This window comes from Anopheles funestus, chromosome 2RL, assembly GCF_943734845.2.
Source record: "Anopheles funestus chromosome 2RL, idAnoFuneDA-416_04, whole genome shotgun sequence".
Lineage (NCBI taxonomy): Eukaryota > Metazoa > Arthropoda > Insecta > Diptera > Culicidae > Anopheles > Anopheles funestus.
Window position 1 is genome coordinate 44,919,011 of NC_064598.1, and position 23,801 is coordinate 44,942,811.

The following is a 23,801-nucleotide window of genomic DNA, read 5'->3' on the forward strand; positions in this document are numbered from 1 at the left end:
AGACTTATTTTACCACGTAGCAGGATAGTCAGTCCATGGCTACGGGGGGACGGTCCGGATGGGATTTGAACCCGGTCCCTGCCGTGTGGACGTATGTAATGATAATTATGTTAATAATAATTATTAAAAATAGGAAAACAAATGAACAGCGATTCATCAGCGATTCTGTATACGATCGCGCGAACAACTCGGGTAGCTTCGATTTGTTGTTGTAAACCAATGCATTTGTTGTTCTTGTTGGTGTTTGGATTAGTCTGACTACCGCGCGGATTGTACACTTTTGCATCGACGGTAGAACGAGCGTGAGTACGAGCAAGAGGGCATAACGCAAGAGAAGCGAACGGCATGAGAAAACTCATCAGACACGACTCGAGCTTTCTGACCGACTCTCGCTCAGTGTAAGTGCGAGCAGGCACGGGATACTGTTTAGAGGGAGACATTCCGGCATTTGCTTTTGACAAGTTGAAACTTTTTGCTTGGGATGGGTACAAATTTAATAATGGCGATCATAAAAATGTGTCATGGCGGCCAAAAATGAAATGTACACGTGAAGCAGACTTATTATGTATATTACAGGGTTTTTCTATTCAGTTTAGACTAGCAGCACACTTTTCCCTGCTTTATGCAATTGATTTTTAGTAAGCAGCATGTTTTTCAGGATACCCGCGCCGGATTTTTAAGTATAAGCAATTGATTTCAACATGCCACTTTCTGGCAGCTTTTAGGACGCAAGTTTATAACTCCCACGTTGAGAGATTGAATTTTATAATGAAGTGCTGTTTACACGAGGAAATTAATAATCATCGATATTGTTTTTTGTAAAATATATTTCGTAAATTGAAATCAATCAACGTCTTACTTGGTTGGCGATTAGCATTATTCTTTGATTTCATTAAATCATTAAAATATATGTAACTCCTAACGTACAGCAAAGTCCTCATATTTTGTATGAACAACTATGTATCTGACTTTTCACAACACAGCATTTTTGTTACCAGCAAATGTTACATGCGAGGTTATGAATATTGCACTTCAAAGACAGCATCCAATCTTTGTTCAATTAAATTGTATTTAATTTATGAAATATATTTTACAAACAATATCGATAATTATTAAAAACAAACATTTTTTCGTGTAAACAGCACTAATAAAATTCAATCTTTCAACTTCGAGGTTATACACTGCGGCTTCAAAGCTGCCAGAAGCTGACATGTCGAAATCAATTGCTTGCACTTAAAAATCCGACGCGGGTATCCTAAAAACATGCTGCTTACTAAAAAGCAATTGCACAGAGCAGTAAAAAGTGTGCGGCTAGCCTAAACTCAATAGAAAAACCCTGTATTGAATTGTTTTTTTTTCTCTTCTATCGGCGTTGTCTCATCTTGTTCGTATATCTGTGGACAAATTGGCTGGTTAGTATGAACAAGTGTTGAACTCTTACCGACTATGTATGTGCACTGCAGTACTCCATGCTTGCCATACAGCTATACGGGTGTCGTGCTAGCACATTTGCAGTTGTCCAATAATAATAATGCCTGTGTCTTTTAGGCAAGAACAAAATGGCATGGAGAACGAAAACAACAACAAAAACAACAACAAACCAGTATCTACCCGGTGCGCAGAGAGCGAGATGAACGGACCATTTTGGTCCGTTGACGTGTAGTTTCGGTAAAAGTTTGGGACAAAGTTGGTCGCTACGGTTTTTCTCTCCAAAACTTGACTATTTTGAGAGCGGATCTGTGTAAAAAGAAGGGTTCTTTGATTGTATGTGTAAACCGACAGAGTTTGCTCAAGGTAGAATTATTTGCATCTCGTTCTGAACTGTTCATCCTTCCTCCTTCCTCTAGCGTAAAACCCACATAGTGAAAGGCTCAGTTTGCTGTGCGCTAAGTCCAGGGCGGACGTGTTGTGGGACTTAGAAAATTTTGAATCTGTGCGTGTATGCTGCGCGGAGGATTGGAAATGTGCGCTTTAGCTTTGTGCAGTGCAGTATTTAAACAAGTGTTGCGATTTAATTAGAATTTGTATGTCTTTTCAAGCCATTAACGTGTGGTGTTAGTTTTTTCCCTTCACTCCGTGCTTGCTTCGGCAAGCGCATTGAATTGAAGTGAGGAAAAAAACTTTCGGTACATGTTGTGGAAATTTCTTCGCTTTTTTACACGCCGATGAATACAGTTGGTGTTGTGTGTTGTGTGTGAAATAGTGATTATTGTTCTGGTTGATCTTGTGCCGTACGATCAACAAGCCGCAAATTAGTTTTCGCATTTGATTTGGTAAAAAATGATGTCAAATATCCTGTACGCGCAGGCACTGCGCTTCTATGCAGTACATGCTCGTGTTTTTGTCTTCCTTTTGTGCTTCTTGCTGGCGTCGTTCGCCGTTCGCTCACCCCATTCTTACATGCAGTGAAGGATTGTGTCTTCTTCTTCTTGTGGGTTTTGCCCGTATCGTATGCACTGTATTCCTATGTGCAGCGAAGGATCGTGTTTTCGTCATCCTCTTCGGCATCATTCGTACGTGGAACCGAAGATCACTGCTTGAACCTACACGCACACAACGACAGAAATACGGAGAGCGCGCTCTGCAATGGAATGCTAGGAATGGTCCGTTTCTCTTTTTTGCCCTATGCTAGCACATAGGAAATGGTCCGACCATGTCTTCCTTCGGACCATTTTTTACATGGCGCTTCGGACCATTTCTCCCACCATTTTTTGGTCCGTTTCTCTCGCTCTCTGCACACCGGGTAGTTCATCGATATGATTTTATTATTATTTGTGATAAACCATCCGTTTCTATCGCCATTTCTTAAAGTGAATCTAGACGTTATACCCACATGAAATTTTCCGAAGATTTGATATTGACCTCTCGCTTTTTCATCATTCCATCTCGCTATTTTTGAGTGGTTTTTGCGGTTCGTGCCCTGTGGTGAGCGGTTTTGTCAATGTGTTGGTGTTGATCGTGCTGACCGAGCGACCCGAGTGTGATTTTCAAACAGTTTACAAAGAAAAAAGGAAGAAGCAAACGCAGAACACGCACATGCACACAGTCCGCGTTGCCGGACTTCGTGATCCGAGAGAGTGCAATACGGACGCGTTGATTTGAGGAGGTTTAATATAGTGAATTATCAACGAACTGTGTCCTCAAAGGTATGTAAAAGTGTTGAAAAATATACAGCACTTTTATTCGATGCTAATTATGTTCTTGTGTTTCCATTTCAAGTGTTTCAGAAGACCATTCAAGGGTGGAATCAAACAGCATCGACAGCCGCAACATCATGCAACAGTGAACAGTGCAGGAAGGATGTTCATCTACAGAGAAGATTTCATCGTATACGTGTTTTGAAGTTTTTTTGTTCTTTTAAAGTGCTAATGTGATTAATGTACTAATTTATAGTAGTTAAAAATAATATAAAAGGTGAATTAACAACACTTGTTAATATTGTGAAAAAATATTGTGAAATAAAAAAAAATATTTTAAGTGTAAATTTTTGTGTACGTGACTGTCGAAAGAAATGGCGCACGATCGGTTCGCTCAGGATAATCGGCGCACGCGATTGGCTCGCTTTGGATTAATCGGCCCACGATCGGGTTGCTTCGGATTCAACGACGCGCGGTCGGGTCGCTTCGGAAATATCGATCGACTAACTTCGCCTAGTCGTTTAGCTGGTCGTACGATTAGTCGATCATTTTATGAGCTCCGTGAGTGTCTTTCTGCCAGATGGGTAGTTAATATTACCTCTTTTTTCTATTCGTGACCATTGGATAAACATTGTTATCGATATTTATATTTGTTTTTAATTCCCTTAGCTCAATTAACCTACTGATTACTTGTGATAACGTCCTAACTTAGCCTTTAAAAAATTTCCCTTCAAAGGGATAAGGTTGGAAGGGACCTGATTCCATTCATGAATCTTTAGGTACATGATAGTCGATAGAATCACGAATAATTGCCAACAAATCCTTTAGAGCGGTATGTCTTATACGATGCGAAAGGGCCCACATTCGCAGTTTCATTTTAAACGTCTCATTTCGCTGCGCTTCATCATCGTTTGCATAAGTAGGCTGGCATTCTTCGTCTTCGTCGCTCTCTATAAACAACTGTTCCAGTCATTGGCGTCCGCTGCTTAATTTCTTGCCCATCTTACTTTGACTCACGTTTTCCATTTTCTTACTATTGTTTATAAAAAAACAGTATAAAAATACATTTAACTCAAAACTCGGTGATAACCTGATGATTGCTTGATGATGCCGGTTTATTTATGTTTACAATTCCAAATTGTCATCGCATCGTTCTCAGTCTTTCTCTTTCTTTCTACGTTCTATCTCTTTCACTCCTTAACCAAACCGTGCAGTTAAACTCACCACTGCTCTTCTCCTCGTTGTTTCTCTTCCCTTCTCACCCCCTTTGCCTACGAGCTAGGCGTCAATTGTTACTTGTGAACCAGACAAACACGACACTGTTCGAAAGGTGCTCTGCCAATTGTCGTGTAGAACTGTCACTCCATCGACAATTTCAATGCCTAGTACTATTCCTAAGCAATCTTACCTCGTTTAGTTCCAATTTCGGTGAGTTTATGTATGCTAAAAATCTGAAATTCTCTGTTTCACAATAACTGTTAATAAAGCAATCCAGCACACAAACCGCTTCGGTGATATTTGACAACAAGGTATAGAGAGTTTCAAGGTGTGACACAGACATGCAAGACAAAATCAAACTGTTTTGTTCTATGTCGTGTTTGTCTGGTTTGTTCTATGCAGGTTGACAGAGCACCTCCATATGATTGCTTGGGTTTGTTCTATGTCGTGTTTGTCTGGTTTGTCTTGTTCGAGAAGTGACAGCGCGCTGCCTTAGTCGGCAAGGAGTGAGTAAAAGAGTCATAAAAACTTCTTATGCTGAGTTGAAATCAAAAACTCCTTTGCAGGATTAAACTCACACACTCACTCTTACTCAGTGTGCACATCTCTAATACACATACTCAAGCATGGTTTCCTTATGCGTTTTTCGTCTTGCCATTAGCCTTCTGTGAACATCACCTGAGCGTATTATCTTTTCGAATTCTTTAATCAGCTTGGATCGTAACGCCGGGTAAGATGATATACCTTTTTCCGTTGCTAGGAAACTCTTCTCGATGCCAACCATCTTTCATCGACACATGATGAACATTTGGTCTTCGGACCAGAGTGCCATTTACGCTACTCCCTCAAAGTCCTCAAACCACGCTCGGATATCCTTTGTTAGATCTTTACCATAGGGCTCAATTCCATCCTTCACATCTCGGAATGAGTATGACTGCACTGGTGTGTGGATTATGGCAGGTTTTGGCGCATCTACTACCGATCCGACTTCAGCGTAAAGATAGCCCGTTGCGTTTGCGTCATCTTCGACGGGATTTTGCTCGAGAGCGGCTTCTAACGTTATTCCGGCATCAATGATCCGTTTCGCCAGGTCCTCTTTATTGCCGGACGTAACCAACCCAGCCATTTCACACTTCCTCACCAGGCCAACACGCGTAAATTCTTCCACCAATCGTTCCATTGTTCAATAACACCACGGTACACACGCCCGAATAGACGGACACAGATTACGCACACGCACGCGTCAATCGTTTTTTCCAGCGCACACAGCACTCTCACACGAACAACAGCACACAGCCAACGCACCGTATATTTCCCGGGAATCGGTATCGCACACACGCGCAGGTCGATATTTTTGCGCACACAGCACTCTCACTCGACCAGCCGCACACAGCTAACAGTTTTTCAGGGAATCGGTATATCCCACTTCTGACACCAGATGTGAAAAAAGGAAAAAAGATTCAAAGTCGCACACACGAATTTAACGGGAGCAACCAACTTTATTTTAAACCTTCTCGTTCCCTCGCTCCTTTGCTAATGATCCCCTTTTATACCCTGTCAGAGTTCTTTCTGTGCTCCTTCGATACAGGGTGATCCTGCCTTCTTCCCCAATTAACATTTTTTCGTTTTTGCATACATTTATAGGCACATTTCAACGCAGAAAAGTTCAAATATAAAATGCATTACATACCCAGGTGGTTATAGAAGTAAAGGTGTAAAAATGTTTGATAGAATGAAAGTATAATTCGAAGTGTGTGTGAGTGTAGTGTGAAACTATTGTACAATTAAATTGAAGTCAAAACATCTTTTAGAACTAAGTGGAAATTTGTTTAAAACTTGAAAATGTACAAAATTCAATCAAAATTGCACTACCTACGCGAGTACGAGGTTATATAAGTAAGGGTGTATTTTTGGCCATTGACACAAAGGCAAACTTACACATATTGATAAATGTTCACCACTTACTATGTACATCTTGGATTAACTCTGCCTCATATCAATGTACCTTGTGTTCTGTATCTTTTGATTTCTTCTTTCGCTCAGCTCCAACGTGGACGGACGTGTTTTGTCTGAGGTCTCTGGCTCAAGTGTTGCACTAAGCTGAAAAGTTGTCGCAATAGACAATTGTACCGCGAGAAAGAATATTATTGGAGAAAGATACAAACCTCCCTAAAGTTTCAAAGTGTGGTGTAATACAAGTGCGGTGCGAACAATTCAAAGTCATCTAGGGTGACTACTTCATTAGCCCAAAAACGGAGGTACAGAGGAAGTGAATCAGATAATCGAAAACCTCAGCCTCAGCCTTGATGTGAGTAAGTTAAACTTTAATCATGTACTTAAAGCGATTGGAGAAGGTTTAACAAAGTATTTAAACAGTTTTTTAACTGCTAAATATTCATATAACTTACGTCATCCGCATCTGGCACACGCTGATAAGCTACATACGTGATACGATGACGTCTGTCGATGATAGCTGTAGTGTGGTGTATGTAAAGTATAGAGTTGAATGTTATTAAAACTCCTTTAATAATTTGGTGCCTTGCTAACATTTAGTGCATTTTGCTGTTTACGTTGATTTACGTTGGTTAGCTTACCCGGCAAACCTAGCTTTACCCTTAAACATGCGTTTTGTAAGTAAAGCAAACATTTTGAATGTTCAATCTTGATTCGTGTGGCATTATTAGAGTGGCGATTAGAGAATATCGTAGATTAATTGAAATTTATTAAATTATTGCCATTCTTAATCCAAATGATATTCGGATTAAGTCCCAGTCAAAGCAATTTTTCTTCTTTTTTTGTGGCTGATCTTCATCTGCTACTTCAGGGGGCATTTCTGACTTTCCTTGACGATTGCGACTTGATTCAGGTACTTACGTGTAAGGCGCGGATTCCACATGCACTACTGAGCCGCAATTCACTAAATAGCATTTTTTAATTATTCACACACTTGCTTTTTACTTATTTATCACTTACTTTACGCTTTAATGAATAAAATTGCACTAACAAACCGTCATGTGTTTAATTGATTTATTCGTTAGAACTTTTTTGTTTCAGTAGTGTTCAACATTACTCGTGTTTCAAAAATGGCTATGCCTACTTGATAACTCCCGTAGGAAAAACAGAAAAGCACTCATAATATTGGCCAGAGGCCACCTAGCGAAACGAAAAATAGCGGTAAACCTATTCTCATACCTAATGAGAAAACCGAACGTTCGGTTCAGCGAAAATTTCATACAAATCGGTGCAGCCGTTTCGGAGGAGTTTGCACACTAACACCGCGACGCGAGAATTTTATATATATAGATGTATGTATGTATAGATATAGATAGATAATGTTGAAAATTTGGATTTGGATTTGGAATTTTGTATTTTTTTTCCGTTCGATTGTTACATGTGTCACCTCGAATGTTGACGTTAAGCTGTTCTTATCGTTATCGCGGATGGTAGAAATGGGAGAGTAGAACGTTTGCGACAAAGTTTGATACAAAATCTTACTGATTTCCGATACGATTGACAAACCCCAACATATCAATAATTCACCGGTCTCTCTCTCTCTCTCTCTCTCTCTGTCTCTCTCGCTCTCTCTCTCTCTCTGTCTGTCTCATTCAAAACTCTCTAAGCTTGTTTTCTTGTTCTTGTTCTCTTTTTTAAGACTGTACGCTTTTTCGACGGTGCAAGGGTAGCTCACTAGTACGCATTCCGCTAAGCCTTGCCTTGCTAAGCCTGCATTGCGTAAGTGACCTTGCTTTGGAGCTTGAATAGACTTGCCAATCAGATAATCTTGGAGCCATCAAATCAGTCTTTTGATACACTAGTGATGTTACGTTTTCTGTCATCACCTGCTCGATCTTTTCGACATTTGCTCTTGTAGTCGTTTTCATTTCTTGTAGTCGTTTCTTGTAGTCATTTCTAGACGATCGCCTACTCCGCCTACAGTTAGATCCGACACTGGTTTAGGGCATGATGAACCCTGCCATGCTGCATGTACTCTTTGCAATTTTGCCTCTTTATCTTGGATGATCTGCGTTCTCAAACATCAAGCCGTTACGAGCCTTTTGAAAGTGTCTCAAGGTCGCCCAACATTCGATATGACATTTCATGTATTCATTGTTTCTTTTTTATAATGTTACCAGCTGAGCCCGAAAACCTAGCTATGCTTTCAATACAAAAGTTTTCTAGCAAACATTTGAAATGTTCAGTCAAGATCCGTGTGGCATTATTAAAATGGCAAATAGAAAAAAAATCGTTGATTAATTGAGAAATTTTAAATTATTACCATTCTCGATCGAACTTATAATTAGAAATAAAGTAATTTTCCTTCTTCTTCTTTTGTGACATTAAAGCTTTAGGAGGATTTCTGGCTTTCCTTGACGATTCGGATTTGATACCAGTTTCTGTACTGTAAGGCCTCGCATGTACGACCGGGACTACACACACATACACATATCTTGCTATCAACTTTTCACTCATTTTACGTATTATCTTTATCTATCGCTTAACGCAGTGTTACTGCAGTGTTGGCATACCTGTTTTCACTAGTCAGTGTTGTAAAACTTTAATTTTCCAATATGAGAGTTCGATCATCGAACCCTGCATGTACACACATAGTTTGCGCATTATTTCATCGGTTGATCATTTGACGATGGGTCTGACCGACAAGCCATGCATACATTCCTTAAGATAAAAATATCGTTTGAATCATTGGGATCACCATGCATATGCTTCAATTCATATGATACAACGTATACACATGATACAAATGTTGGGATAATTCTGCAGTGTGAGCATATGACGAACTAGTACTTTGGAGGTTCTTTATTTCACGGTCGTATAATCAAATCGGATTCCAACGCCCCAAAACGTCTATTAGCTCACAACAAAATCGTGGTAGAAAACAGTAACATAAAGAGGCTTCGATCATGTTTGTTGTTTTATTTTTGTATGATGTCTTGGTGCATTCGCCTCTCTTAATTTGTAATTATATTTTTTTTTTTTTTTTTTTTTTTTGTTCGGTTATAACGGCCTGGCCGTATCAAGACTTATTTTACCACGTAGCAGGATAGTCAGTCCATGGCTACGGGGGGACGGTCCGGATGGGATTTGAACCCGGTCCCTGCCGTGTGGACGTATGTAATGATAATTATGTTAATAATAATTATTAAAAATAGGAAAACAAATGAACAGCGATTCATCAGCGATTCTGTATACGATCGCGCGAACAACTCGGGTAGCTTCGATTTGTTGTTGTAAACCAATGCATTTGTTGTTCTTGTTGGTGTTTGGAGTAGTCTGACAACCGCGCGGATTGTACACTTTTGCATCGACGGTAGAACGAGCGTGAGTACGAGCAAGAGGGCATAACGCAAGAGAAGCGAACGGCATGAGAAAACTCATCAGACACGACCCGAGCTTTCTGACCGTCTTTCGCTCAGTGTAAGTGCGAGCAGGCACGGGATACTGTTTAGAGGGAGACATTCCGGCATTTGCTTTTGACAAGTTGAAACTTTTTGCTTGGGATGGGTACAAATTTAATAATGGCGATCATAAAAATGTGTCATGGTGGCCAAAAATGAAATGTACACGTGAAGCAGACTTATTATGTATATTATTGAATTGGTTTTTTTTTCTCTTCTATCGGCGTTGTCTCATCTTGTTCGTATATCTGTGGACAAATTGGCTGGTTAGTATGAACAAGTGTTGAACTCTTAGGCGCTGCTCTGGGATTTGTCGTATACGACGAACGACAAATACAAACGTATGGAGCTGTATGAAGGTGCTCTATCAAATCCTGTAAAACATGATCACACATCTGTCGTTATACAAATCAATTTGTTTTTTCTATAAACCTCGTAAAACTTGTCGTAGGCACATCTTTCAAAACGTGCATCTTGGTTGTCAAAACAGAACAAATTTTTGCAGCAGAAATTAAATGGACACAAGTTGTCCAATGCGCATCATTTTTAACTGAATTTTAATTAAAGCGGCCATTCTAACAAGTTTAGGCAATGGAACTCAGATTTGAGGACGCTTTATTGTTGGTTTTGTACGTTTGATGATTTGATGTTTTTCTTCTTATTATTACGGTTTGACGTCCCTTCTCTCTTTGACAGTTTGTGTGACGACAAATCCTAGAGCACCCATAAAACTTGTCGTTGTCGTTCGTCGTATACGACAAATCCCAGAGCAGCGCCTTACCGACTATGTATGTGCACTGCAGTACTCCATGCTTGCCATACAGCTATACGGGTGTCGTGCTAGCACATTTGCAGTTGTCCAATAATAATAATGCATTTGTGTCTTTTAGGCAAGAACAAAATGGCATGGAGAACGAAAACAACAACAAAAACAACAACAAACCAGTATCTAGTTCATCGATATGATTTTATTATTATTTGTGATAAACCATCCGTTTCTATCGCCATTTCTTAAAGTGAATCTAGACGTTATAGTTAATATTACCTCTTTTTTCTATTCGTGACCATTGGATAAACATTGTTATCGATATTTATATTTGTTTTTAATTCCCTTAGCTCAAATAACCTACTGATTGCTTGTGATAACGTCCTAACTTAGCCTTTAAAAAATTTCCCTTCAAAGGGAGTTTCCCTTCAAAGGGATAAGGTTGGAAGGGACCTGATTCCATTCATGAATCTTTAGGTACATGATAGTCGATAGAATCACGAATAATTGCCAACAAATCCTTTAGAGCGGTATGTCTTATACGATGCGAAAGGGCCCACATTCGCAGTTTCATTTTAAACGTCTCATTTCGCTGCGCTTCATCATCGTTTGCATAAGTAGGCTGGCATTCTTCGTCTTCGTCGCTCTCTATAAACAACTGTTCCAGTCATTGGCGTCCGCTGCTTAATTTCTTGCCCATCTTACTTTGACTCACGTTTTCCATTTTCTTACTATTGTTTATAAAAAAACAGTATAAAAATACATTTAACTCAAAACTCGGTGATAACCTGATGATTGTTTGATGATGCCGGTTTATTTATGTTTACAATTCCAAATTGTCATCGCATCGTTCTCAGTCTTTCTCTTTCTTTCTACGTTCTATCTCTTTCACTCCTTAACCAAACCGTGCAGTTAAACTCACCACTGCTCTTCTCCTCGTTGTTTCTCTTCCCTTCTCACCCCCTTTGCCTACGAGCTAGGCGTCAATTGTTACTTGTGAACCAGACAAACACGACACTGTTCGAAAGGTGCTCTGCCAATTGTCGTGTAGAACTGTCACTCCATCGACAATTTCAATGCCTAGTACTATTCCTAAGCAATCTTACCTCGTTTAGTTCCAATTTCGGTGAGTTTATGTATGCTAAAAATCTGAAATTCTCTGTTTCACAATAACTGTTAACAAAGCAATCCAGCACACAACCGCTTCTGTGAAATTTGACAACAAGGTATGGAGAGTTTCAAGGTGTGACACAGACATGCAAGACAAAATCAAACTGTTTTGTTTTATGTCGTGTATGTCTGGTTTGTTCTATGCAGGTTGACAGAGCACCTCCATATGATTGCTTGGGTTTGTTCTTGTGGTTTTGTCTGGTTTGTCTTGTTCGAGAAGTGACAGCGCGCTGCCTTAGTCGGCAAGGAGTGAGTAAAAGAGTCATAAAAACTTCTTATGCTGAGTTGAAATCATAAACTCCTTTGCAGGATTAAACTCACACACTCACTCTTACTCAGTGTGCACATCTCTAATACACATACTCAAGCATGGTTTCCTTATGCGTTTTTCGTCTTGCCATTAGCCTTCTGTGAACATCACCTGAGCGTATTATCTTTTCGAATTCTTTAATCAACTTGGATCGTAACGCCGGGTAAGATGATATACCTTTTTCCGTTGCTAGGAACCCTTCGCGATGCCAACCATCTTTCATCGACACATGATGAACATTTGGTCTTCGGACCAGAGTGCCATTTACGCTACTCCCTCAAAGTCCTCAAACCACGCTCGGATATCCTTTGTTAGATCTTTACCATAGGGCTCAATTCCATCCTTCACATCTCGGAATGAGTATGACTGCACTGGTGTGTGGATTATGGCAGGTTTTGGCGCATCTACTACCGATCCGACTTCAGCGTAAAGATAGCCCGTTGCGTTTGCGTCATCTTCGACGGGATTTTGCTCGAGAGCGGCTTCTAACGTTATTCCGGCATCAATGATCCGTTTCGCCAAGTCCTCTTTATTGCCGGACGTAACCAACCCAGCCATTTCACACTTCCTCACCAGGCCAACACGCGTAAATTCTTCCACCAATCGTTCCATTGTTCAATAACACCACGGTACACACGCCCGAATAGACGGACACAGATTACGCACACGCACGCGTCAATCGTTTTTTCCAGCGCACACAGCACTCTCACACGAACAACAGCACACAGCCAACGCACCGTATATTTCCCGGGAATCGGTATCGCACACACGCGCAGGTCGATATTTTTGCGCACACAGCACTCTTACTCGACCAGCCGCACACAGCTAACAGTTTTTCAGGGAATCGGTATATCCCACTTCTGACACCAGATGTGAAAAAAGGAAAAAAGATTCAAAGTCGCACACACGAATTTAACGGGAGCAACCAACTTTATTTTAAACCTTCTCGTTCCCTCGCTCCTTTGCTAATGATCCCCTTTTATACCCTGTCAGAGTTCTTTCTGTGCTCCTTCGATACAGGGTGATCCTGCCTTCTTCCCCAATTAACATTTTTTCGTTTTTGCATACATTTATAGGCACATTTCAACGCAGAAAAGTTCAAATATAAAATGCATTACATACCCAGGTGGTTATAGAAGTAAAGGTGTAAAAATGTTTGATAGAATGAAAGTATAATTCGAAGTGTGTGTGAGTGTAGTGTGAAACTATTGTACAATTAAATTGAAGTCAAAACATCTTTTAGAACTAAGTGGAAATTTGTTTAAAACTTGAAAATGTACAAAATTCAATCAAAATTGCACTACCTACGCGAGTACGAGGTTATATAAGTAAGGGTGTATTTTTGGCCATTGACACAAAGGCAAACTTACACATATTGATAAATGTTCACCACTTACTATGTACATCTTGGATTAACTCTGCCTCATATCAATGTACCTTGTGTTCTGTATCTTTTGATTTCTTCTTTCGCTCAGCTCCAACGTGGACGGACGTGTTTTGTCTGAGGTCTCTGGCTCAAGTGTTGCACTAAGCTGAAAAGTTGTCGCAATAGACAATTGTACCGCGAGAAAGAATATTATTGGAGAAAGATACAAACCTCCCTAAAGTTTCAAAGTGTGGTGTAATACAAGTGCGGTGCGAACAATTCAAAGTCATCTAGGGTGACTACTTCATTAGCCCAAAAACGGAAGTACAGAGGAAGTGAATCAGATAATCGAAAACCTCGGCCTCAGCCTTGATGTGAGTAAGTTAAACTTTAATCATGTACTTAAAGCGATTGGAGAAGGTTTAACAAAGTATTTAAACAGTTTTTTAACTGCTAAATATTCATATAACTTACGTCATCCGCATCTGGCACACGCTGATAAGCTACATACATGATACGATGACGTCTGTCTGGAGTTCGATGATAGCTGTAGTGTGGTGTATGTAAAGTATAGAGTTGAATGTTATTAAAACTCCTTTAATAATTTGGTGCCTTGCTAACATTTAGTGCATTTTGCTGTTTATGTTGATTTACGTTGGTTAGCTTACCCGGCAAACCTAGCTTTACCCTTAAACATGCGTTTTGTAAGTAAAGCAAACATTTTGAATGTTCAATCTTGATTCGTGTGGCATTATTAGAGTGGCGATTAGAGAATATCGTAGATTAATTGAAATTTATTAAATTATTGCCATTCTTAATCCAAATGATATTCGGATTAAGTCCCAGTCAAAGCAATTTTTCTTCTTTTTTTGTGGCTGATCTTCATCTGCTACTTCAGGGGGCATTTCTGGCTTTCCTTGACGATTGCGATTTGATTCAGGTACTTCCGTGTAAGGCGCGGATTCCACATGTACTACTGAGCCGCAATTCACTAAATAGCATTTTTTAATTATTCACACACTTGCTTTTTACTTATTTATCACTCACTTTACGCTTTAATGAATAAAATTGAACTAACAAATCGTCATGTGTTTGATTGATTTTATTGTTAGAACTTTTTTGTTTCAGTAGTGTTCAACATTATTCGTGTTGGAAAAATGGCTATGCCTACTTGATAACTCCCGTAGGAAAAACAGAAAAGCACTCATAATATTGGCCAGAGGCCACCTAGCGAAACGAAAAATAGCGGTAAACCTATTCTCATACCTAACGAACGTTCAGCGAAAATTTCATACAAATCGGTGCAGCCGTTTCGGAGGAGTTTGCACACTAACACCGCGACGCGAGAATTTTATATATATGTATGTATGTATAGATATAGATACATAGATATAGATAGTTAGATATAGATAGATAATGTTGAAAATTTGGATTTGGATTTGGAATTTTGTATTTTTTTTCCGTTCGATTGTTACATGTGTCACCTCGAATGTTGACATTAAGCTGTTCTTATCGTTATCGCGGATGGTAGAAATGGGAGAGTAGAACGTTTGCGACAAAGTTTGATACAAAATCTTACTGATTTCCGATACGATTGACAAACCCCAACATATCAATAATTCACCGGTCTCTCTCTCTCTCTTTCTCTCTCTCTCTCTCTCTCTCTCTCTCTGTCTCTCTCTCTCTCTCTCTCTGTCTGTCTCATTCAAAACTCTCTAAGCTTGTTTTCTTGTTCTTGTTCTCTTTTTTAAGACTGTACGCTTTTTCGACGGTGCAAGGGTAGCTCACTAGTACGCATTCCGCTAAGCCTTGCCTTGCTAAGCCTGCATTGCGTGAGTGACCTTGCTTTGGAGCTTGAATAGACTTGCCATTCAGATAATCTTGAAGCTATCAAACCAGTCTTTTGATACACTAGTGATGTTACGCTTTCTGTCATCACCTGCTCGATCTTTTCGACATTTGCTCTTGTAGTCGTTTTCATATGCTTCGTGCTCCTTTAAATCAGGGTGAAACTAATACGACTGCGAAACCAATGATATCCCCTCGCAGACCCTTGAGCGGTAACCATATAAGGTTGTCGCACAACACATTCGATAACGTTAGGGCCTTGGCGGATAAAGATGAATTTCTTAGCGAGAGATCCCCTTTTCTGTTAATCACCGTATTGACAAGTGTATTCTCGACTATAACCGTTCATGGGCCACCTCTGATCGAAGGGACCCTAGGCGGCCGCCAGCTCCGTCTACTATTAGATCCGACACTGGTTTAGGGCATCCTGAACCCTGTCATGCTGCAGGCACTCTTTGCAATTTTGCCTCTTTGTCTTGGATGACCTGCGTTCTCAACATCAAGCCGTTACGGACCTTTTGGAAGTGTCTCAAGGTCGCCCAACATTCGTTATGACATTTCATGCATTCCTTGTTTCTTTTTTATAATGTTACCAGCTGAGCCCGAAAACCTAGCTTTGCCTTCACAAGAAAAGTTTTCTAGCAAACATTTAAAATGTTCAGTCAAGATCCATGTGGCATTATTAAAATGGCAAATAGAAAAAAATCGTTGATTAATTGAGAAATTTTAAATTATTACCATTCTCGATCGAACTTATAATTAGAAATAAAGTAATTTTCCTTCTTCTTCTTTTGTGACATTAAAGCTTTAGGAGGATTTCTGGCTTTCCTTGAAGATTCGAAGTTGATACCAGTTTCTGTCCTGTAAGGCCTCGCATGTACGACCGGGACTACACACACATACACGTATCTTGCTATCAACTTTTCACTCATTTTACGTATTATCTTTATCTAACGCTTAACGCAGTGTTACTCCAGTGTTGGCATACCTGTTTTCACTAGTCAGTGTTGTAAAACTTGTAAATCTTGAATTTTCCAATATGAGAGTTCGATCATCGAACCCTCCATGTTCACCAAGTTGATGTCGTTTTTGGTTGTTGTACAAATTTAAGCCTACTTTGCGGGCATTGCTGAATGGTAGCGCACCACAATGCCAAGGATCAATGAACATCCTGGTCGAACCCCCGTACGCATGATTACAGTCAATCCTACGGGTAAATAAAATCAAGGAAAGCAAGTAATGGTTGGTCAAGACCTGTTCAAGTCGTATGCCACAACAAAAGGATGGTGCCACAAACAAATCAATACCAAAGGTGATGCCCATCCAGGAGAAAAACAAAAAGTGGTGAAAATGGCGAACTTTTACCAACACCAGGCAAATGGACCACCATTGAGGTCATTTTTGTAAATCATTGAAAACATCCATTAATATACGCCGTTAAATTGATCTCATTCGTTATCGGTGAGGGTTAAGGAATTTTGGAATTTAATTAGACATTTTATTCCACAAGTTACTATTTCTACTGGCTGTAGCAAACGGAATACATGTCATGCGCTCCGAAAATATTTTTTTCCGGCACATAATGGAATCCGGATTGAAGAGACCCGCAGTGCGCCTTGAACGGAATTTTCTAAGGCTTTCATCAAATTTCCATGTTTGAATTTTCCTTATTTTGGCGGTTGTAGTAGAATTATTGTGCACAATTCTGACGTCCGTTGCTCAAAAGAATAGTAAATTGGAAATTTTAGATGGTTGAAAAGAAGCAATTCCAAAACCACGATGGCCGGAGTGACATTGACCATGACCAACTTTGGAATCCTCAAGAAGAACGAATAATTTTCAAATCGGATCACAAGAGTTTAGAATTGAAGAGATGCTTGTAAGACTGGATTGCATCGTATCCAACAACATCGTCAATGTTTTACAATACACCAAGTAATCAAACGGCTTGAGGCTTAATCGCCAACGAAGTGCTGCTTGGAATATTCAAGGTTTTATGGACAGACCTGCCTTTGATGAGCGCATTTGAGATTAGAACCCAGACGAATCCATGCCGATAACAAGTCGCAATGATCACGGGTAGTCGCGATGCAACCGTAAGACCATATTGAATAACATTAGAAAATGTTTCTGTATGATTGAAAAAATATTTTCTAATCCATGTGAACCTCGGTGTTTGAGCATTACGCAGATCTGTTACGTAGCCCTGTAACCGGGTCGATTCACTAGTTGAATAAAATTGCACAAATAAAACGTCTTGTGTGTTTTGATTGATTTATTCGTTACATCTTTTTCGTTTCAGCAGTATTCGGCATTAATCGTGTTACTAACATCGAATTACTACTTGATAGCAGTTAGTAGCAGCTGCCAAAAGACGCAAATAAGAAGCAGAAAAAACGCATAACATTGGCTACAGGTCACCCAGTGAAACGAAAAGAACTTAAAACCTATTTTCATTCTCAAATCGGTTCAGCCGTTTCGGAGGAATTTGCACAAAAACACCACACCGCGGACACGAGAATTTTATATATAAATATAAATAGAAGAAGATATCAAAGGAAGTACGGAAGATAAACCAACCAGACTTTCAGTACACCTTCAAACGGTACACAGAATCGATAAATGCTTTATTTACCTTTTAATAATTCAATGTTTTGTCATTCCAGAATTAAAATGAGCAAAAGACCTAATAGCGACATTATTCGTACACAAGCACCAAAAGCACCGCGAACAAACGATGAACCCATGCCGCATACATCCAACGCAAATCCTGTACCGGACAACGAAAGAATCAAGTTGAAAAGGTATAGATAATATTTTTAAAAAGATTACGCTTTCTCAATGCTTTTTATTTTTATTCTGGCGAAGGTTCGACTTGAACTCAAAGTCCATCAGGGATGTTCTGCTCGATAAACCATGAGGCCCATTTTTATTAAATTGTGTACAGTTCCAGAAGGCTGTATTCACAGTTACTTATGTCATATACGAGTTAAGAAGAGGAGGTGTTCATTCGCGTTGTTTAAAACTTCTTTTTAATCGCGGGTGCATCCGATGCGTCGATCTTACTGATGCTTCGATTTAGATGATGTTGCCGATTCCTCTTCTTGGCGTAACGACCTCTGAGGTCATGCCGGTCATTTCTTGCTTACGAAACTTTTTTCACGTAGCTGGATAGTCAGTCCTTGATACGCGGAACTTTCCGGACGGACGAATGAGAGTGGACTTTATTTGTACTTCTCACACTATAAAATTTTACTAATATCATGAGCCACGGGGGTGGAAATAGTACAAAATCCCATCCAGGCCAAACCCCGTACACAAGACTCATTATCCTGCTACTGACAAATACAGTCAAGGAAAGCTAACAATGTCACGCCAAGACCGCCCTTGAGATTGTAGAGCCTCATAAATAGAAGAAGAATGTATAACTATTTTTTTAATGTGTGTTAACATATTGTAATACAGTTCACCGCCTCTAAATGAGTACCGCTTTTAAAGGCTTTTCGTAACAATCCTCTGCTTTGACGATTGACGATTTGCGTCTGCACTATGTAAGGTTATAGTTTTTGATACTCAATTGATTACTCTGCATGAATTGTTTTTCTTAATACAACAATAAGAGACCGTCAAACTATTTTGCGTAGACCAATTTTCGTCTTGGAGAAGAAATGTCTAAAGGCGTGCATAAAACAATGGAAAATGGTTTATAAATTATTCCATTTCAGACTTTATACGTCTGCTACTTTTTCAATTATTTTCAAAAGCAGATGACCATATTAAAAAAAACAGATGCTATTGAACTAAAAGTGTAAACAAATTGCATGTGTGGCAAAATGCTGCATTCGTGTCGATTTGTATCTGTATTTGTTTTTTTTTTGTCACTCTATTAAAGGAATCATCATTTGCGAACAGTTCATTTACTCGTATCTTTCCGCTTTTCTCTATTCTTCTTTTTGATTCGTTTTTTTTAGAAGCATTACAGCCACGGAACATCATGAACCCATCGACAAGAATAAATCTTTAAAGAAACAACAGCTCATATCGTTGATAGAGGTATCGAAACCGAAATCTACTATACATGGCGAATTGTATAACACATATTTGGCCATTACGATTATTCTTCACCAATTTAAAAAATCAACTAATTATCGACATGAAACCAAAACGATCAAAACGAACAAACAAAAGAACGACTTTATAGTTGCAGTGGAAGTAGGAGAAGCAGACAAATTCGACGACATCCTATTTTATTTCTCATCACCAAAAGGACTTTTCACTTTCTGGATACAGGCGAAGCATAAATTGTATGCTGGGAAAACAACAAGCAGTAAAGTTTTTATTAAAAAAAAAGATCTATGCGCCACCAGTGGTGAATTTTCGATTCCCATGTACTTTTTGTCATATCTTAAGATTAATCAGAAACTAGGTGAATCCAATACCCAAAATGATGAATGTATAACACGGTATGTCATATGTACTAATACTGATCTTCTTAAAGTTGATAATCTTCTTAAAGACGTTACACAATATTTTAAGGAAATCAAACCGAAAGATGATGATAGTTTACAATTTTGTGAAGCTATAGGAGCAACATGTTATAAATTGCACGGTGAAATACCCGGTCTGAACGAACAATTAAAAAAAGAGTATAAAAAGAAATTTGAGACAGATTCGGAATTTGATGAGAAAAAAGACGAATTCTTTAGTAAATTTCTACTTATATGTAACTCCAAAAATCAAGAACAACTACGTCTTCAAGCTACGAACCTGTTGCCAGAATGGTGTGATAAAGCTCAATATGAAATAATAATTAATGATTTGGTGGGTTTACTGCAAAATAGCCTTTATAGCAAACCACGTTATGGCGTAGAACTTGAAAGTTTGCAAAACTGGTTTTTGGAAAATCATCTCAACCAAAACATCAGCGACTTGAAGCGTTTGTCAGAAGACCATCGGAAGGCAGTACTCGAAAAACATCGTAATATTGAAGTTAAGTCGGAAAGTTTGGAAAAATTAAAGTTGTTTCAATTTCTAAAGGATTCGGGTTCAGGAATTTATGAGTTTAACAGCACGCTTGATTTGACAGTTAGCTCTCGCATTTTAATTCAAGCGCTATCGCTATTAACATATGAAACAATATTTATTAATAGTACAAAGTATGCAAAACAGCAAGATATGAATGATATCCTCAAGGCATTGCTGTTGTATCTTAGAGATGTAAATCATCCTACTATCAAAGTAGTAACGATACTAGGGAATCCTGATCGTACATCCATAAATGAGATGAAGGAATCCTTAGGAAAATATCGCCAAAAGATCGTTGTTATCGGAAATATTGCTGGAAGTATACAAGATGAAGATATTCCTGATAGAATTGTTGTGAATGATCTCTCAGATATAGCTTCGAAACATTTTTACACGCAAGCTGAACGACCGATTTTTGGTTCAACAACGGTATTGAGCAGCATTGTGAAAAAAAGCGACGATTTAACCTTTTTATTAAATGTATTGAATCCTTGTGACCACTTGGGGAAGATAATAGACAATAATTTGAATGAGTTGAATTATAAAAATATAAAACACTGGTATGTTCCTCGCCATATAGTTTCTCATGAGCAGCAGGAATTGTGTTCGGAATGGCCTGTTGAATGGGGAGCATTTGAGGAATATAGAAGCGTAAGAGAATACGAGGCATCAATATCGAAGGCAAAGAAAGAATGTATTCCACAAGATTTTCAAGACATTGGCAGAGGCAAGGTGTTTATTTTCCTCAACGATGCAGGATTCGGTAAAAGCACTTACTTTACCTCGTTAGCCTGTAATTTGTCAACTTTCGATCCATCTCTCTACATTATCAAGTTTATCGCGATGGAATTTTCGACCGATTTCAAACGGTTGATAGATAATAACGTAGAAATCCTAGACGATACACAAATTGCCAGGTTATTGTATCGATACATACATTTAGCGCTGTTCGTACCGAGTATCAACAATCGCGACGTTAAAGAGACTGATATTATTAGAAAAGAGGCCGATCGCTGTGCAAATCTGCTGACAGTTTCAAGCGGTAGAATAGTTTTGGATGAATCGAACCTGAAAATGGAAAAACTAATCGAATTGCGCTTGTTCCAGGAAAAGTTTAACCATCAGAAGATTGTGTTAATACTGGACGGATTCGATGAGACCGCGCCATGGTACAAGGATGTGGTCATGAAGTGTTTCGGTCGATTCTCTCATCTTGAAGGAGTCAGATCTTTATTCCTGTCAAGTCGACCTTACGGGTTGAAAGACGATTTGAAGAAAACCTTCGAACAATGTCGAATGTATGGGTTAAAACCATTTTCAGACGAAGAACTTATGAGTTCTATTCACAAATTTCTTAAGAACAAATTAGATGGCTACGAGCACTATGAAGAGAAGCATCAATATGTTAGAGTCGAGAAGCTGTTTCACATATTCAAATATGCTGTGAAAGATATGATAAGAATTCCGTTGTTGTTGTACATGGTCCAGATTATCTTATTACCCGAGATAAAGAAGCGTGTGAATGAATTTACAAACCCAATATCGTATCAAATGTTGGACGAAACAAAATTTGACATACTTTATTTGGTTGAAGAGTTCGTCGGCAGAAAGATGAAAAATTTATTCACAGCTAAAAAAGGTGCGACCGATTCTGCTGTTAACGTGCCTGCAGCCAAGAAATTCGAAGATCCAAACAAACAAGAAATAAAGGAACAGCACATTCTGTTGGCCATGTGCGTTCTTTTCGATAAAAACGATCTAGAACAACTATTGTCCGAGACGGAACGGAAGCGGGCTAACGAGATAATGAAGGAAGTGATCCAAAGCAATGAAAAAACGGGAATCGTCCTTGGGGTACAAAATGGAGTCCCTCAATTCCGGCATCGAACATTTGCAGAGTATTTCACTGCTTGTTGGTTGTTCGAAAACAGAAAACGATTTAAAGATGAGAGCATTTTTCACTCACAAACGATTTGGTCGAATTCTTTAGGGAAAACCCGCGAATTTTTTGACCGACTTATACTTCGAAAAAGCAATGGTTGTGATTTACACTTGGCACTGGTGAACGGATCTCGTACACAGGTTCAAAAAATTCTGCGCAATAATCCTTCTGTCATTACTGTCCCGGACATGGTTGACCGCTTACCATTGCATTTTGCAGAATATTTGAATGATATTCCAAATTCTATAATAGAAAGGATTATTTGTAAAGAATATAATAAAACTGATCAGCTCTGTGGATGGACAGCTTTAGATTATGCATTTGTTCTGCACAATGAAAATCTAATAGATTTGCTGTTTAAAAGTGGTGTAAAACCTAATATGGACATTTTGTTACAACAGGTGTGTTCCAATCCTATCAATGTATTACTTGAGATGGCTTGCAAGTATACGAACACTTTTGTTGAATTATTGAATCGAAAGGATTTAGCAGAAGAACTAAGCGAACGTGTGGCAAAGATTCTAATAGAAGAGAAGAAACTTGATATTTATGCTCCACATGCAAAGATAAATTCTTTTTCGGTGCTGGAAAAAGTTGTATCTGGAGGCAGTGTTTCTATGTTTCGTCAGTTAATTACAAAATCAGATCCACAGAAGCTGGGTTTGAACGATAATGCCGAACGATTGTTACAGACATAATTAGAGAAAGAATGTTATGGAATTACCAATTGTATTGTTAAATATCATCCTCACCTCTCTCGCATAATTATTGAGCAAGGAAAACTAGTACAATGTATTGAAAGTGCAATTTTAAATAATCAACTGGAATTGTTTAAGCAGTTTTTCCATGAGTTCTGTGTGGAAGAGGAAATTAAATGCATTGAGGATGAACATAACTTAATTTAATTTTAATTTTGTTTGCGACGTTTGCAAATGCAATTTTTCGTGTTATCGGAGAAACATTCCAAAATGCATTTTTTATTTAGCGATGCATTGCTGCAACATAAAAAGTGTTAGGTATATACTGCAAAAGACGAATATCGAAGTTATCGTCGAATGTATAAAACATTTTATGAAACAACTACCAATTGACAATAGCAAAATAAATCACGAAAAATGCATACCGGTATTTAAATTTCTATTGAAAAAAGCCCTCGTTGAGCACGATGTTGATTAAGAAAACATGAATTTGTTTTTTATGATCATCAACCGACGGTGCGTGTATATGTTGCACAGCTTATTTGACATTGGGTTTGTTCCAAACAACATCATGAATCATTTGAATGTATTTCAACAACTTTTGCTTAAGTCGGAATAATACATTTCGACCAATATACTTGCATACCTTCAATAACCATCCGATTTAGATTGTTTCGATACCTTTGACAAAAAGGGTAGAAGTATGTTTTATTTCGCAATTCAATAGAAACGCTTTATAGTAGCACAAGCGCTAATTGAAGCCAAATTCGGCAACCTTTCGGAGTCAGAAAAAGAAAATGATTTACTGCACCAACGGATGTTAAAATATGGAGGAGATATAATTTCTTTGTTTTTGTTCTTTGTTTTTGAAAGTTCCCGTCGGGGCTTAATTGCTAATGAAACGTGG

General features: G+C 38.8%; 1 protein-coding gene across 1 annotated transcript in view; it reads left to right on the forward strand.

Annotated features, from left to right (window-relative positions):
* Nucleotides 1–5,849: 5,849 nt before the first annotated feature.
* The window catches only part of LOC125766046 (uncharacterized), a 96,223-nt gene continuing 78,271 nt past the window's right edge, over nucleotides 5,850–23,801 (forward strand). Inside the window, exons 1-2 of the mRNA XM_049431626.1 lie at nucleotides 5,850–6,663; nucleotides 17,535–17,645. The gene's annotated coding sequence lies outside the window, so the exon portion shown is untranslated. The remainder of the gene's footprint in view (nucleotides 6,664–17,534; nucleotides 17,646–23,801) is intronic.